The sequence below is a fragment of the Sander vitreus genome, chromosome 4 (assembly GCF_031162955.1).
Source record: "Sander vitreus isolate 19-12246 chromosome 4, sanVit1, whole genome shotgun sequence".
Lineage (NCBI taxonomy): Eukaryota > Metazoa > Chordata > Actinopteri > Perciformes > Percidae > Sander > Sander vitreus.
This window is the reverse complement of record NC_135858.1, coordinates 34,438,193-34,453,192: the sequence shown is the minus strand read 5'-3', so window position 1 is coordinate 34,453,192 and position 15,000 is coordinate 34,438,193. Positions and strand designations below refer to the sequence as shown.

At 38.9% G+C, this 15,000-nt stretch overlaps 1 protein-coding gene, 1 long non-coding RNA gene and 1 pseudogene across 3 annotated transcripts in view; 2 read left to right on the top strand and 1 right to left on the bottom strand.

The window, feature by feature from the left end:
* The window catches only part of LOC144516142 (CD276 antigen homolog), a 192,023-nt pseudogene that overhangs the window by 51,262 nt on the left and 125,761 nt on the right, over nt 1–15,000 (top strand). The window lies entirely within an intron of this gene.
* The window catches only part of LOC144517362 (uncharacterized), a 403,478-nt gene that overhangs the window by 272,187 nt on the left and 116,291 nt on the right, over nt 1–15,000 (bottom strand). The window lies entirely within an intron of this gene.
* Nucleotides 1–15,000, top strand: part of LOC144517363 (uncharacterized) — a 72,177-nt gene that overhangs the window by 3,120 nt on the left and 54,057 nt on the right. The window contains exon 3 of the long non-coding RNA XR_013501921.1: nt 7,730–9,127. This is a non-coding gene — a long non-coding RNA (uncharacterized LOC144517363). The remainder of the gene's footprint in view (nt 1–7,729; nt 9,128–15,000) is intronic.

Here is a 15,000-nt window from a genome sequence, read left to right as displayed (position 1 = left end):
CATAGTAGAGGAATTACCGTATAGTACAGGAGAAGCTCGCAGGCTGTTTGAGTTTAATTACTAATGTTAACTATCATTTTATAGTATACCTACGCTCTCCGTCTCCGCAAGATTGGGAATGATTGAGATTTCTCTTGGCACAGCTACCAGAAGACTTACAACTTTCAGACAGGTTGCTCACTGTTACGCGGGGGAACAGACTCAATCACAGAGCTCACAACAAAAGAGTTTGAGGATAGAGGAAAAGGGGGAGTGGGGAGGCAGACGCCAGGGACGGAGAAGCAGCTAAGGGGAGGATGGAGAAACTGGAGGGCGAGGATACTCAGGGGAGCCGCGGGAGTGACACTGGGGCTGGAGAGCAGGGGAAGTGAGGAGAGGTTGGAGCAGAGTGCCGAGGGAGGGGGTCCGTGGGTGAAGCCAGCTGACTGGAGATGACGGTCGGAGATGGAGATGATTACTGAGGGCAACAGACAAGGAAACAACGAGGATTTCAGAGAATAGTTTGCTGAGAGTTTCACTAGGATGACTGGAGCAACGATCAAGCGGAGATGGTCTGTTGAGCCGGGGTAGAAATACTGGTCTTGATTGCAGATGGAAGGCAGGTGTGCGCAGCGGGAGAAGGTGATGATGGGATGGTAACCAGGTGCGCTCAATCAGCTGGCAGCAGCAGTGGGAGGGGGAGGGCTGAGTAGGCACAGAGAGAGGCAGGCCAACTGAAAAACACAGAGAGGCAGGCCAACTGAAAAACACATAGAGAGGCAGGCCAACTGAAAAACACAGAGAGAGGCAGGCCAACTGAAAAACACATAGAGAGAGGCAGGCCAACTGAAAAACACAGAGAGAGGCAGGCCAACTGAAAAACACAGGAGGCAAAACCAACCGATAAACAAAATAGAGAATAGTAAACAAAACAGAAAACTCACAGCGAGCCGACCCCAACTATCACAGCTCACGTCACATGTACGTCGTCTCTCTCAGTTGGAGGCTGCGCAGTAACGCTCAGCGCTCACCGGAAAAGTGCTTCTAATATCCTTCACTGGTCTCCGTCCAGAGCAACGGGATCTGTTGGTCCATTCTATATATATGTCTATGAGTGACGCCCATATATATATATATTAGGGCTGTCAAAATAACGCGTTCATTTCGATTAATTAATCTGAGAAATAACGCGTTAAAAAAATTAACGCAGATTAATCCATTCCATATTGACGTTTGCATACAGACGAAAATCTGGTGCCACTGATATGTCTGCGCTTCTCTCTGATGCTCTGAAACAGACGTTACAGGAAACACAAACACCGCTGTGTGTGACGCTAGTTAACACTATACTCAACAGCAGCTAACGTTAGCCTACCGCTAACTAGTTAACACTATACTCAACAGCAGCTAACGTTAGCCTACCGCTAACTAGTTAACACTATACTCGACACCAGCTAACGTTAGCCTACCGCTAGCTAGTAGCTGGATTAAACACGGTTAAAATGCTGACAGCTAACGCTAAACGGTGTAAAGTGTGACTGTGTTTTACTGTAGAGGATTCAACACCGGGATGTAACAATCTGCAGCTGCCGTCGGAGAAACAACACAGACGGTGCGTTCAATGAAACTGGTAAACTACAAACAGTCAAACGATTACAATTTTTTAATCGCTGAAGTTCTATAGTTAATCGCGATTAATCGCATGTTTTATCACAATTAAAATTCTATTATTTTGCATTGCAGAACTGTTTTTAAGTACATATTAACAATGGAAAGCAATTCTTACCAGTCTATCTTGATTGGGAATCAAATGAATGCAAAGAAAGTGACTTTATGAACTTGACTATTATTTATTTACTGTAAACAAATGTGTGAATCTGTCATTATTGTACCTAACCTAACTGAGATGTAACACTAACACTTTGCTTATACAGTACAAACAAAATGGTCCAAAAACCAGATGCCACAGCAGGACATTTAACATTTACATTTCTAACAAGGATTGAGAACAATTGACTGAGATTTAACACTAACAACCACCGTTAAGGCAAAGTCCAGCCAGAGTCAATATAGTGTTTAGTAACTCCTAAATAATGTTGATTACTCACTGACGTCCAGTGATCACCGGTTAATGAGACAGCGTTTGCACTTGGCAGCAGTTCCAGTTTAGCTGCTTTCTCTGTGTCATACAGGCTGTTGTAGCCCACTAGAAAAATTATGGAAATAAATATGAATATATTATATTATTATTATAATATAATAAAATAAAACTTAGTTAATCTATTATAAATGCATAGTTATTATGAACAAATTAAAACATTGGTTCAAGAGTTGATCCCGCCTTGATTGATAGGTGACAGCGGAAGCTTCTCTGCTACGCAGACAGCCAGTCTGTTAGCGGCCGTATAGTCATTATGCACCAATTAAAACATTGGTTCAAGAGTTGATCCCGCCTTGATTGATAGGTGACAGCGGATGCTTCTCTACCACACACGCAGCACACAGCCAGCCTGTTAGCGGCCGATGCGAGGAGATCAGGGACATTAACATCTAAATATAAATGCATATGTCATCTAAACACGTGGAAAAGTACGTTGGGAACTGTACCGCTGTACTGGAGCCTTGAGGAATTTTTGTTGTGTGGGATTTTTGTTGCGTTTTATCCGACGTGAAACTTGGTCAGGTTTTTTTGGGTTTCTTGGAAAGATTTGGAGTTTGATGGCGAGCCACCCAACTAGAGCTACAAAATCTTAAAGGACCGTATTTTATTTCATTTTATTTTATGCTATGGACTAAAGACAAGAGCGAGACCCTTGCAAAGAAACACTTTTGAATATTGTATTTTATTTATTTTACTTTCATTGTATACACTATATAACCACCTTAGGTTACTTAGAGGGTGCACCCTAGGGTTTTATATTCATGCTGTATACTATTCATGCCCACAAATATATAAATATTTTCATTCTTTCTTTAATAATTGTGTCGTTACGGTTATTGTTTCAGTCCACTACCTCCTTCTTATCTAAATCTTCTGAAACCTAGTCTAGATAAATAACCTACATCGTAGACATTTAATAAGTGCTACACTGTGTATGGTGAAACTACTGTCCCCCTCGATGGCAATGTATAAGACGGGTCAGAACATGCCAACCATAGCACTTCTTTAAGACCCGAGTCCTCTACGATGCTGACAGGTCTGCAGTTAGTTGCCACCCATTTTGCAAGAGCTGTAGTCATTTTTTGGGATTTGGTTTCATCCACAGGTCGGCAAGTAGCACTCTCCAAAATACTGCTCAAACTGCGTCACGTTAATATGCTTAGCTCGTAGGTGGTAGCTCAAGCTTGACGTGCTTCGTGATATTTTAATTCGGCTTTACACAATGTGCATATGGCTTTCGACTTGTCTACTGAGCCGTCTGGGAGTTTTTTTAAAAGAAAAGCGCCATTCAGAAGTGTGTTGCTGCTGTCTTTCTCCATTCTGCAGCAGAAGATGTGTTATGAAGAAGTACGGCAGCGCCAAAGGGTCAAAATAGTAGCCGTTAGGCACGACGCAAAGCCGAGTGAAGTGTAAAATAAATGCGATTAATTTTTTTTAATCACATGCGATTAATGCGATTAAAAAAATTAATCGCATTGTGTCGGCCCTTAATCGCATCGCGATTAACGCGTTAACGCTGACAGCCCTTATATATATATATATATATATATATATATATATATATATATATATATATATATACACAAAAACCTGTTCTAAAGTCAATAACGCAGCATTTCATTGTTATTTTAACAGCGCATTAGTAAAATGCGCACACACGCTATGCTTGTTACACACACAGGGACGTGCAGCAGCTAAAAATAGTATTATGGAGTTTTGGTGGCATAGTGCTCGTGCCATATATGATCTGCTCGCTCGCGTTCACTTCAGGCACGAGCAGATCAGTTTCTTCTCTCCTTCCTGCTCAGCAAATCCTCCATCATAATAGCAATGCTCCAAGGTCCAAACGCGCCTGGCTTTTAAAGGGAATGGGAGATGATCTCTGATTGGTTGATTGCATGTTACGCCCAAAACACACCTCTGATTAATGAAGACACTAAGTACAACCCTTGCACATTAACATTGTACATTTCATATTTTATATATTATTACTGTATATTTGTTTGTATTATATATGTTAAAAGTCTGGATAATATATGTTGTTTGTATACCTGGAGTGGTTACAAAAATAATTTCCCCCTGGGATTATTAAAGTATTTCTGATTCTGATTCTGATTGAACTATGCGCCCGACGGACTGACCCTTTTTTCGGCCGTTTAAGTAGCAAAAGTGGTGGCAACATGTACGTATAGTATTCAGATCATTGTCAAACTTTGTCTTTTTCTTATTTTTTTTTTTTTTTTAACAGACACAAGCATTGCAGCTGTTCTTTGTTTCTGTCCAGGAAGTGAAAGTCATAGTAGTAATCTTTCGGCCGTAGAGAAGAGAGACTTCTGTAATTCTTCCACCAGCTCCACTCTGAAGTTCATACAATCACATTATTGGAAGGTCACAATATGCAGAGAGAGAGAACAAGCCTTTTAACAACTGTTAACAATTGCTTGGGAAAAATAGAAAGAGTTCAGTGTTATTAATTATTCATTGTGATTCCTGTATACAAAGTAATTACATTATTATGTGGAAGATGTACTTCCTCTTAGAATAGATGGATTGAAGCAAATGTATTAAAAATTAAGAACAAATTTCTTAACAACTCTCAGCTACAATACAATTTTTGGTAAGTCTTCTGTTAGGTTGTTTGGGATGTGACGTTGTGGGTCAGGCCAGGCTTTATGTCTGTGCACAGACCCTTTGTATTATTAGATTGTAGTAGATTCAGTGTGAGCCCTCTCCCTGAGTGTAGTTTAGAGCAATGTTTATCAAACTTTTTCAGACCAATGACCACTTACCCAATGAAAAAAAATCTCACGGACCAACTAACTTCCAAAGCATCCCCAAAAACATATATTACCAATTACAGCCAAATTAAATGACAGTATTAACAAATAGCCATGTTAATGAGGAATAATGGTTAAGCTGAGACATCAGGGAAGCAATGTCTGTCTGAAGCATAGACCATATTAACAGTCTATGGTCTGAAGCCATCGATCCATCTTATCAGTTAACAGGTTACCCCAAACTTTACTCCTCCGTATTTCCTTCAAATGTCACGCTGATTATTTGTGATGTATTGGCGGCAGTGTCGCAAAACGGTCGGCTTCATTGCTGAAGTCCAACAACACAAAAAAAAAACAGCCAATTCAAATAATAATGTTTGAATGTGTGAATTTACTTATGAGTGTATTTCTTTTAAAAACAGCACATCTATGCTCCTCACTGTCAGGCTTTGGAGTCGCTGGCAGGCAGTTTGAGAAACAAAAAATACTGTTTTAGAGCAGTGGCCTCCAACATTGTCCTGTGAAATGAGCTCAACTACTAACCCTCCATCATGCTCCTAATGTGTTCAGCTGAACTGAGTTTAAACTGGATGTTATTCAACTTTATTAATCATATAAAAGTGGAATTTTTCATGCAAGTCAAGACGCATGATGTTATTTTCAGGAATGTCATTCAGCCGTTGTGTTCAGGTGTTACAGCTGAGTCCTTCAGGTGGAGGCTTGTCCTGTGGATCCGGCTCATTGTAGTTTGTTGTTTATTGATTATTGTGACAAAAATGAAGATCTGCTTCAGACCAATTTGTGATCATAATTCCGTGTTTATTTTCCTCCTAAACACAAATACTTGAAGTTGAAATGAGTTGAGCTACTGCTACATCTCCACATGTAACTCCCTGCCAGCTGTCCTGGTACAACCTCCTCACCACAAAACACAAAACAACACTCCTGCATAAGAAATCACTGCAGTAAGATCATCTGTTCACCTCTAACCCCCCTATGCCCCCCTATTTGTTCCCCCCTATGTGATCAAGAAAGCCACCCTGATCACTCTGTGACCTGTGATTGCTCAATCAAAAGAATGAACTCATGTTTCAAATGTAAATAAATCCATCAATGAATAAATCATTGTCATCAAAACATAAGGTTTCTTTATCATTACTTAGACCAAGACAGTCAAAATGAAAAGACATCTTGTCTAATGGCAGTGTACTCTGAAAGTGTGATAGTTACCCACTGTGATATTGTCCAGTGCTAACATTGTATATTTAGGCAGATAAATAGTATCCGTGTCAGTCACTATACTTTCTCATTGTATGTACACACCAGTCAGCCGCAGATACATAAAGAAAGCTTGTACAGAAAAAACATACATCAAAATGATTAGGAAATACTGTACAATATGTGCAAGAAATAAGAAAATATGCTGCAAATATATCAACCTCATGGGTCATCCAATGTCCTCGCTGTCTGGCCACAACATTTTATCGACGTCACACCTGATATCCTCCCTTTACAGTGTAATGAGGGAAATATCTTTTGGCCAACGTGACATCATGAGTTCACGTAAACATACACGCCACTTTCTCTTTATCTGCGTGTATGTCTACGCCGTATACAGCGGACGGGTTGGGTTTAGGAAAAGAAGAACGGGACGGGTTGGGTTTAGGAAAACAATAACGGGACGTGGGACAACAACGGCACAGTTGGGTTTAGGAAAAGAAGAAAGTGAGATTACATCGGAATCGTTTCTTTATTGGAATCATTTGGAATCGTTTAGAGGATTTGGTTTCAAATCCGATCATCACTTCCCAATTTAATATGCGCAACTTTTGGTTGGAAGCAACCAGGCGCTTGTTGTGTTGCAGACTTGGAGCCCAGTAAGCAGCGCTCTAGTGGGGCTTTATTTTACATTGAAAAAGCTGTAAAACTGCAAACCACAATTGAATCAAAATAAAACATTCCTCTTATTTGTGAAAATAGGCATGTGACCCGTTTCAATCCACCCCTCAAAGAATCGCAATCGAGAATCGATAAGAACCGGAATTGAAAGGAAGAATCAGAATTGGAATCAGAATTGTTCAAATCAAAACGATGCCCGACCCTATCCACCACCCCGACCAACCTCCCTATGTGGATTTTCGGGCTTTCATACTACTCGCTACTTGGCGTAAATTGACACGCAATCGCAAGGTAATGTAAGTCAATGGAGGCCAAACGGCGTTGATAAACACGCTAAAAAACGATTATGCGTCTTGATAACACGCCAAAATGGCATATACGAATTGGCGTGTCATACATACGCCACTTATTGAGATCAGTCTGCGTTTGGCATGACGCAGCCACCCCCTACAACACTGCTGTGATATTCTCACCTGTTTGCGTTTGGTTGCTCTAAATTGTGAGGAAGTTGTATTGTTCCCCTCTATCTATCTGACAACTTTTACAACAAAACCACATACCTGTTATGTATCTAAGATATGTGTGGCAGGTTATTGTGAATGTTGGTTGCTCTATTTTGCATGTAGGGATTTACACAATGAACATGTGTATAATTGCATTTCAGAGTAATGTGATTCAGTAGCAAATGAATGCAAACTATTTTCATCTGCAAGGCTTACTCAATGCATTTTGTGCCAAAGCAATAATAAATGACTATAGTCATGTTAACAACTGACCAAATGTTCATATAAATAGTCATATAGTTTGACAAAGTTTAATAGTCATTTGACGATTGTGCCAAAGCGATTGAAAAAAACTGACTTAATTATTCTGCACGTAAACATACTGAAAAATACATGATTTTATCTTTCAGGGCCACTGTTGGTTAAAGTGGAAGAAGACAGAGATGTGGTGTTACCCTGCTCCCTCAGCACCAAGGAGAACATTGAGTCTAAAACTCTTTGACTGGAAGAAAGTAGCTCAGAAAGATGCTGGTGAGAAGGAGGTGTTCCTGTATGACGCAGGCATCCATTACAACAACGGCCGAGGTGGTCAGAGTGAGCAGTTCAAAGGTCGAGTCTCTCATTTTCAAGATGAACTGAAACACGCCAACGCCTCCATAATCATCAGAAATACAAAGATATCTGACAGTGGAAACTACACCTGTTATTTTCCTCGTCTTGAGCCACGTCAAACATTCTACATTGAGCTTATTGTTGGTGAGTATTTTTATTAAACAGTTAAAGTTTAATGAAAACTATTTCTGTTTAACTGTTTGTCAAGTTGATCATTCTTTACAAGCACTAACTGTTTGTTTTTTTACCTTTTAGATCCTATGTACATTTCTGCCTCTTGATAAAGACATATTTTAATCTGTATAATACCAGAACACAAGGAACTGATGCATGTAAATGACATCACTGTTAAACAAACACTCATTAGGTTTCATTAGGTGTGTTGATCTCACTTCAGGCTCTGAAAGAGCTGCATTGATCAAATATTTAACATACAAAAATGGAAGCTTTCTTATTTTTTTCCCTTTCAATTCCTATTTTAAATGCAGATAATCAGTCATATTAAGAGCCATCAGGCTGAATTTCACAGGATCTCTCCTTTAACTTGTCTGTAATGTTTGTACAAAGTTTTATGTTGAAAGACTAAAGTGGCTCTGAGATATTTAAGAAAGTGCAATACAAAGTATCTCCAGCAGAGGACTCTATAGAGCTCTCTAAAACTTTTTAAAAGTTACCAAATCATGTTAATAAATCTCTTAATGATTCTGAAAACATGTCCCTAAGAGTTAAACACTATTCTATAAAACTATAAAATATGTTCTTAGCATTTAAATAAAGATTTACACATTTATTATCGTTGAATCTCGCCTCCATAAACATATAAATAAAGTTTCTGTTCTGTTAGTGTCCCGCTACCACGGAGAGTCCAGCTACATTAACTTCCATACATGGTCAAGCAGGTAATTTAATTGGCTACAAACTCACCGTGTTTTCACGGTGCTGACTTACCATTGGATGAAACTAGCTGTCAATTGGACACACGTGAGCTCACGTAGCGATGCTCTCCTATGATTGGCTCCTTGAGTTAAAAAGACCAGTTAAGGTTTCAAACGAGGTATAATATGTCTGTATTGACTTCCACAGTCAACATGAAAATATGTTTATATTTATTTAACCACTTTACGTGTAAATCTCGGGTCGCTTGCAACCTCCGCGCTTTATAACATTAAAAGACAGAAGAGATGAAAATCTCCCAGGTGAGTCCTGATTTTAATAACGTTATCTGTGGTAGCTGTTTGGTTTCACAGGCCTGATGATTCCAAACGTCCTCACTTGGTGGAACTAACGTTAAACATTAGATTATTAGTGTGTGTGTAGTGTCTAATGTTGTGTTGTATTAGTGTGTAGTGTCTAATGTTGTGTTGTATTAGTGTGTAGTGTAGTGTCTAATGTTGTGTTGTATTAGTGTGTGTGTAGTGTCTAATGTTGTGTTGTATTAGTGTGTGTAGTGTATTAGTGTGTGTGTAGTGTCTAATGTTGTGTTGTATTAGTGTGTAGTGTAGGGTCTAATGTTGTGTTGTATTAGTGTGTAGTGTAGGGTCTAATGTTGTGGTGTATTAGTGTGTAGTGTAGGGTCTAATGTTGTGTGTGTGTGTAGGGTCTAATGTTGTGGTGTATTTGTTTGTGTAGGGTCTAATGTTGTGTAGTGTATTAGTGTGTAGTGTATTAGTGTGTAGTGTAGGGTCTAATGTTGTGTTGTATTAGTGTGTAGGGTCAAATGTTGTGGTGTATTTGTGTGTTTAGGGTCTAATGTGTTGTATTAGTGTGTAGTGTATTAGTGTGTAGTGTAGGGTCTAATGTTGTGTTGTATTAGTGTGTGTAGGGTCTAATGTGTGTTGTATTAGTGTGTAGTGTATTAGTGTGTAGTGTAGGGTCTAATGTTGTGTGTGTGTGTAGGGTCTATTGTTGTGTTGTATTAGTGTGTAGGGTCTAATGTGTTGTATTAGTGTGTAGGGTCTAATGTTGTGTGTGTGTGTGTGTAGGGTCAAATGTTGTGGTGTATTTGTGTGTGTAGGGTCTAATGTGTTGTATTAGTGTGTAGTGTAGGGTCTAATGTGTGTGTGTGTGTAGGGTCTAATGTTGTGTTGTATTAGTGTGTGTAGGGTCTAATGTTGTGTTGTATTAGTGTGTGTAGGGTCTAATGTTGTGTTGTATTAGTGTGTGTGTAGGGTCTAATGTTGTTGGGTGTGTGTAATGTTGTGGTGTATTTGTGTGTGTGTGTCTGTGTGTAGGGTCTAATGTTGTGTGTGTGTGTGTGTGTGTGTGTGTAGGGTCTAATGTTGTGGTGTATTAGTGTGTGTGTGTGTGTGTGTATGGTCTAAATATTCTGTACCTAGGCTACATTATAAGTACAATACATGCTAATAGTTAGACATTATAAACAGAATAAATAGCTGGAGGTATGATTATGAATACATCACTTAAAAGTGGAGACATTTATACACCGTCAGTTTTAAGTTTCTGTAAATGTTAATAATTCAAAAAGATTTAAAAAAAAATCTTCCTTTTTACAATTTTTATAATGGCAGTGATTAAACATTGTGTTTATTGTGCAGTGGTCAATTTTCATTAATTCTTATGAAAAAAAGAGTCAGAATTTGACTCATCCTGAGGCCTGTACTACGAAGCGAGAGTTGGCGTTAACGAGCTAACTTCAGGTTCAACCCAGGGTTTTCTGTACTACGACGGTGGATCACTTGTGATTGGGTTCAATCGCCGTGGTAACTTATGCTGAACACCTAACCTGGTCGGGAGCAGGTTAAGTTGGAGATCAGAGATCAGCCGGTGTAAAAGCACCGCCTACTGACCAATCAATGCTCGGTTGATAACGGCGTCACCGTTCTTAGAAGACCAGGTGGAGCTCGGTTCCCTGATGTGTATATTTATGAAATATATAGATTGTAATGGGAGGGAATTACATATTGGCTCGGCTTCTTGAGCCGTGTGTTGCCAATGTGCACATCAGTTTGAATTTTGTTTTTATATATTTTTTATTTGCTCTCATGATGGCTTCCCACTGCCAGGGTTGCAACTGAAATACTAGGCTAAAGCAACGACAGTTTATGGAAAGTGCACCAGTGTAATTATGGTCAGATCTTGGTCCTGACTGATGGGGAAGTGATATTAATAAGCGTTGTGATTTACGCATCTACAGCGTCAGCTATTTTTTTTGCCAGCTTTCCTTCCTGTTTTAGGAAGCAACGACTGTATTGAGTTTTGCCTGTAAAACCGTGTCTGTTATTCATATTTATGTAGAATTATAATTTCCTCTTCTTATGTAAAATATGCGGCTCTGGTAGATGTTTGTGATTGGTCGTGCTATGCAAACACCGCCTCTTTTATGTGAACGCGCACGCCGATGGATTGGGAAACCCTGGGTTGATTGAACTAGAGTCGTGATACAGCTTATGGAGGACCGCGGTTAGGTTAGGTGAAGCCGGGTAACTGAAAGAAATCCAGGACATGTTGATCTCGCTTCGTACTACAGGCCTCTGGAAGACTTGTTTGTTTGCTTGTAGTGCTTTTGTTTCTCCTTGTTCCTCGGGATGGATGGATGATCGATCCCAAGGGGAAATTCAAGGTCCCAGTAGCTTAAAGACGTCACACACGACATACACATACATCACAAACAGGATGATTGTTAAGAAAATAATACCCAGATCTTGTTTACTTCACTTCATCACTGTACAGACTGAAGGTCAGCTCTGATTCTGAGACTCTTTTCTCTACAGTTAGTTTCTTCTTTCCAGCGGAGATAAGACCTGTTAAATACAGTTGAGTTATATGTTACTAAATAATCTACTATTGCTCAAAGTTATGGCAATAATAATGTTACACTTAACGGCCAAGTTATGTCTGTTAGTCAGCATGTTACCGCTCGCTCTAAACAGCATGAATACATATTACTCTTAAACTAAAACATTCTGCATACAGCATCTAGAAAGACAAACAGAGCAGAACCTTCTGTACTTTTACATCGTGTTAATAACTTAGTTTAATATTTCACCTGATCCATTAAAACTGATTTCTTGTGAGTTTCGCTGCAGCTCGTGATGCTGAAATCATTTCCATGTTTGTATTGTTGATGTTCTTCTCTGATTGGACGCAGCTACAGATGAAACTATATAGAAGTTACTTATTATTTAGTTAGACTTCACACAAAGTAAAAGATTTATAACCAGCTGTTACAACCTGATCCTGAGGATCGACATGAAAACACCTCATGAGGGGGGGGGGATGTAGGGACTGAAGTCAAAGAATCAGAGACATTTCTGAAACATTAAAACAGGGTGTAACACATTAATGTAACAGTGTTTCTACCAAAATATACTGAGGCCCTGAAGTCTGTATGAGCTGTAATCAGATTAATAAGAGTGTAAGTCCATGTCCATTTATCTAGTTAATACTGCCACCTAGTGGGAATTCAGTACAAATATTAATACAATTCATTAATTGTTGCAAACTGCAGTATTTCAGCTGAGTCACATTTATCACATAAACAGAATAATGACACTCAAAGATGTAGGAATGATTTTAGTTAACGATGATTTTATTATTTTATTTCTTAACTAGAAACTGAACTCAAACTAAAAACTGGGACCAAACTGTAACTCTGAATATCTACAGTGATGTTCCTGGTAATAGTTTGATACCATGGAGGTAAATAAGGTTTTTCCTGGACAAAGTAAACTTGTTATTAGGACTCGTTGCTCTGCAGTGAGGGTCCCAGATGACTAACATGTTCTTTACACTTCATTCACTGCAGCAGAGTGTTGGTTCATTAAAAGAAGAACTAACTGAAAACACAGCATTAGGTTTTAGACTCAAAGTGACAAAACGGCGTATTAAGCCCTATTAGCACTGGGTTAGTATTACCTGGTGACTTCTAGTCATTTGTGATCATTACGGAGGTTGTCTGTGATCTTAATCACGTGTGAATCGACCATGTCTGTTATTTGTCAAGTAAAAATTCCCCCACAAATGACCCAGCATATTTCTCCAAACTCTACTGGGCCGATATGGAACCCCGACCCAAGTGCGGTGCGGCAGCCTCGCCCTGGCGAACGTTTTTTCTTTCTCTCCCTCAACCGTTATTGTGCGGCCGTTAAGTTTTATTCACAGTTTATTAATATCCGGCGCTGTCCAAACTGCTCCAAATTCAAAACCCAAGTTCATTGGGTACCCAGGAAGCTAAGTGTGAAGTAGATCTGATGAATGGTTCATGAGACATTTAAAAGACAACGGACACACACACACACACACACACCTTGATTTATAGTTAGATATAGACTAGAGTTTATAAAATAAATCAAAATAACGACAGTGCTTTGTAATTGTATTTTAAGTGCATTGGTAAGATGTGGGCGACACCTAATAGTTACTGTGCCAAAATGAATCCAGTACATCTGTCAGTTTATCTTGATATCTTTAATGATACATAGACGTTGGTAGAAGGTAAAGCTATCCAGCTAAAAATAATTATTCATATTACTAGAGTGTAATGGAATATATCGTCTACATAACTCTCCAAACTACTGTGACCAAGACCGGTCACTATCACTGTGTAGCAACACAGAAGAAAACCAACCATACCATTTCTGAGGATACCTTTGTGCATATCAGTGATGAGGTTTTTATATTCAAGATATAATTATTGTTATTGTTTGTTATACTTTTAAAAAAAAATTAAGTTTTGATAAATATATCTGCAGTAGTTGAAAATGTTTCAAAGTGAGTGAAACCTTTAGACTGAGGGGAAGAATGAGAGGCTCTGGAGGGAAATAACAGAACTGGAGTTTGGAATCCTTTTTTTAAGACAGACGGACGGACGCACGCGCGCACGCACGCAGTTCATCGTTCCAAAGTAGTAAGTCTTCTGTTAGGTTGTTTGGGATGTGACGTTGTGGGTCAGGCCAGGCTTTATGTCTGTGCACAGACCCTTTGTATTATTAGATTGTAGTAGATTCAGTGTGAGCCCTCTCCCTGAGTGTAGTTTAGAGCAATGTTTCTTCTCTCCTTCCTGCTCAGCAAATCCTCCATCATAATAGCAATGCTCCAAGGTCCAAACGCGCCTGGCTTTTAAAGGGAATGGGAGATGATCTCTGATTTGTTTATTGCATGTTCGCCCAAAACACACCTCTGATTAATGAAGACACTAAGTACAACCCTTGCACATTAACAGTGTACATTTCATATTTTATATATTATTACTGTATATTTGTTTTTATTATATATGTTAAAAGTCTAGATAATATATGTTGTTTGTATATGTTGTTATATATTATTAAAGTATTTCTGATTCTGATTCTGATTGAACTATGCGCCCGACGGACTGACCCTTTTTTTCGGTTGTTTAAGTAGCAAAAGTGGTGAATAGCAACATGTACGTATAGTATTCAGATCATTGTCAAACTTTGTCTTTTTTCTTATTATTTTTTTTTAACAGACACAAGCATTGCAGCTGTTCTTTGTTTCTGTCCAGGAAGTGAAAGTCATAGTAGTAATCTTTCGGCCGTGAGAAGAGAGACTTCTGTAATTCTTCCACCAGCTCCACTCTGAAGTTCATACAATCACATTATTGGAAGGTCACAATATGCAGAGAGAGAGAACAAGCCTTTTAACAACTGTTAACAATTGCTTGGGAAAAAATAGAAAGAGTTCAGTGTTATTAATTATTCATTGTGATTCCTGTATACAAAGTAATTACATTATTATGTGGAAGATGTACTTCCTCTTAGAATAGATGGATTGAAGCAAATGTATTAAAAATTAAGAACAAATTTCTTAACAACTCTCAGCTACAATACAATTTTTGGTTTTCAGTTCATCGTTCCAAAGTAGTAAGTCTTCTGTTAGGTTGTCTGGGATGTGACGTTGTGGGTCAGGCCAGGCTTTATGTCTGTGCACAGACCCTTTGTATTATTAGATTGTAGTAGATTCAGTGTGAGCCCTCTCCCTGAGTGTAGTTTAGAGCAATGTTTATCAAACTTTTTCAGACCAATGACCACTTACCCAATGAAAAAAATCTCACGGACCAACTAACTTCCAAAGCATCCCCAAAAAACATATA